The 3,107-nt window shown below is 44.7% G+C and overlaps 1 protein-coding gene across 1 annotated transcript in view; it reads right to left on the bottom strand.

The window, feature by feature from the left end:
- Positions 1–3,107, bottom strand: part of CEBPZ (CCAAT/enhancer binding protein zeta) — a 136,627-nt gene that overhangs the window by 33,680 nt on the left and 99,840 nt on the right. The window lies entirely within an intron of this gene.

Genomic DNA, 3,107 nt, shown 5'->3' with positions numbered 1-3,107 from the left:
GGGGGGGGGGGGGGGCACCCGAGTTTTGCCTTGCCTAGGGCAGCCCAGAGGGGGAGGGGGCAATGTTTTAATTATTCATTTTTATTAGTAGTTCTGTGTGTGTGTAATGTGTGTGTTTGTAATGTGTGTGTTTTTAATAAGTGCGTGTATGTGTTTTATTGAGTGTATAGGTGCCCATTCATACTGGGCGTTTTATCGCGCGATTTCTGCCGCACGATATCGCAAGAAGTCGCCATCCAATGCTTTTCAAGTGAGCTGTTTTAATGTACAGCTTCATGTCGCCAGTCACTCATGCCGGACCCTTTTCCCCCGTGAATGTCGCTCGATTTTTGCATGCAGCCCAACGGTGAAGGTCACGCGATCGTCATTGGAACGTCGCCTTAACAGTTGCGCTATTGCAGAAATCCGCCCAGGTGAGTGTCGCTCAGTGTGAATGGGGCCTTAATGTTTGAATATGCGGGTTTCTCTATTTTGCCTAAGGCAGTGATGTTGAACGTTTCTTAAACCCGAGCGCCCAAACTGCAATACTAAACTTATTTTCAGCGCTGGCACTTTGAGATAAATAAATTGATTTTGCATCGCAGTTTGGGCACTCGGGTTCAAAAAGGTTCACCATCACTGCCCTATGTGATAGAAAGAACATTAAGTGAAAAAAGTAAATAAACATTGAAAAGAAAATTAAAAATAATAAAATATATAAAGATTGAAAAAATAAAAAAAGTAAAAAATTAAAATGAAACCCTGCTGCCCCCGCATGCGTAGGACATTCTGCATGTGCTTTGAGATTGCAGCCTCCATTCCATGGTGGTAGCCAGAATTCTCTTACACACACACACAATGTGCATTAAAGGGCAAGTTCATTTTCTCAGGTAATATGGAAAAATAAAAATTACCCAATGAAATCTGGCCCCGTCTCTCCCAAACCGTGATCCCCCTGGCTATACTTACCTTTCGCCGAACAATCCCTACCCTCTGCCAGTATGGGTGTACTATCTGTCCAGCGCAGTCCTCCCCTATGCATTTTGAATTTCGCTCACAAATTGCAAGCACTCATTGGTCAACGTGGTCAGATGACTGCGCTGACCAGTGAGAAGCGCTATTTAGCACAGTCAAATATGTTTTGATTAGGGGTGCACCGATGCTAGTATCAGTGCGATGCAGAGTATTTGGGCAAATGCAAGTACTCGTACTCACCCAAATGCTCCGATATCTTCCCCGATATTGGAACTTACGGCCAGATGAAAATTTCCTCTGACTGGGAGTGCCGTAGGGAAACATGGAGGCAGCTTACCGGGCAATCAAGAAACCGTGCGGCAAGTAATGACCCGCCTCCTGGTTTTCGGATTGGCCGGGAAGCCGGCTCCTTGCTGATTGGCTGGAAAGCCGGCTTCCTGGCCAATCAGCATCGAGCCAGTTTCCCGGCCAATCCGAAAACCAGGAGAAGCAGGTTTTCCAGCCAATCACAATCAAGCAGGCCAAACAACATGGAACCGGCTTCCGTGGCAATCAGGAACCTGGGCGGGATGTCATTACACGCTGCCCGGCTTCCTGATTACCAGGGAAGCCATCTCCATGCCAGCAGAAGCACCGGTATTAGTATTCAGTGTTGGCGAGATCCGAAAGAAAAAAAACGGTACTCGTACTCTATACCGAAAAACCGGTATTGGTGCATCCTTATTTCTGATTAAAACTATTTTTTAGTATTGGGACAAGTAGATTTGGCCCCCGCTTTAGCCCTTGGACAAGTACCGGTAGTTTTTTAAAAAATTCCCACACCCGATATGTATTGTTTGTATTACGCCCTGTCACTATGTCGCCCTGATGAAGGGACCCTGCGTGGCCCCGAAACTTTGGCTTGACTGATATATGCGACGCTGCATGACAATAAACAAATACAAGGACTTAAAGGAAAACCTTTTGAGTGCTGGCGATTCCTCTACTACACAAGTCTGTTGTGCACAGCGCCATCTGTGATCATCACTGCGAGCACCACCGCTTAATTTATGGTCGTGAATGCTGTAAGGAGTGCAGGGGACACATCTGTTCATCTACGCAGTTTATATAACCTGGTGCGTGACAGGTATCAAAGGATGGAAAAGTCAGATCACCCAGCAGGACAGGACGTATGCACACACCATGCTGGTTTTCACTTTTCGCCCCTCTGAGGAAGCCCACGGTGTAGGGCGAAAGCGCGCGAAGGGAAGACCAGCATGGAGTTTGCATACGTCCTTCTGGATGATCTGGCCTTTCCACCCTTTGATACCTGTGACTCCCCAGTTAATTGAAAGTGACATTTTGTTTGAATGTGTGGAGATACAATTGCCCCATCCTTTTGCCTTTCTGCTGGGACAAGCTGAATGGAAGCCGGGACAAAGCTAAGTACCTGTATTTGTGCATCTGAGCATGGATCAACATGAATGCACTGTTTTTCTCCTGAGCCTTATGCACTACACAGTTTGGCTACCATTAGCGCATATATATGTTGTCCACTTACGCAGATAACACTGTACAGCGTTTGCAGGGTTGCACCTGGCTACCGCAGGCCCTGGGATGTTATTATGGCAATTTGATGGGACATATGTACATTGAGATCATCTTTTGGATTGGATATACTTACATCATTTCAACATACTCATATGTGGCACCATTTGGAGTATTAACTGTTTGTTGTTTTTTACGCTGACCACAGTGTTCAGTCTTTTGCATTCCGCACCTGGCTGCTTTGCTATCTTAAGGTTTAATATTGGCACTTCGTTTGGACATATTGATACCAGATATGTCGGCTGAACTTGCAATTATGTGGTATCATTTACAGTGACTTTTTTGGGCACAATACTCAGTGTATTGGCTTCCACACCTCCCAACAGCAGTTTTTTGTTTGAATTTCATGGTGACGTCACTATATAGACATCATACTATTTGGAACTGATTTTTATCATACATGATGAGTTTAACATATGGTCTGGCCAGACCTTTCAGACAGCAAATTTTGGGTCTAAATAACATTAGATATTAAGCAGGACGATATTTTGTATTTCCATTCATTAATTTTGCACACTTTTAAATAAGTATGTTTTTCTGATTGATTCCCAGGGAGTATATATGTA

The sequence above is a fragment of the Nanorana parkeri genome, unplaced genomic scaffold (assembly GCF_000935625.1).
Source record: "Nanorana parkeri isolate BGI_ZX_2015 unplaced genomic scaffold, ASM93562v1 scaffold2291, whole genome shotgun sequence".
In the NCBI taxonomy this organism is placed as follows: Eukaryota; Metazoa; Chordata; class Amphibia; order Anura; family Dicroglossidae; genus Nanorana; species Nanorana parkeri.
Note: the sequence above shows the minus strand (reverse complement) of the source record. Positions and strands in the feature narration are given on the sequence as shown.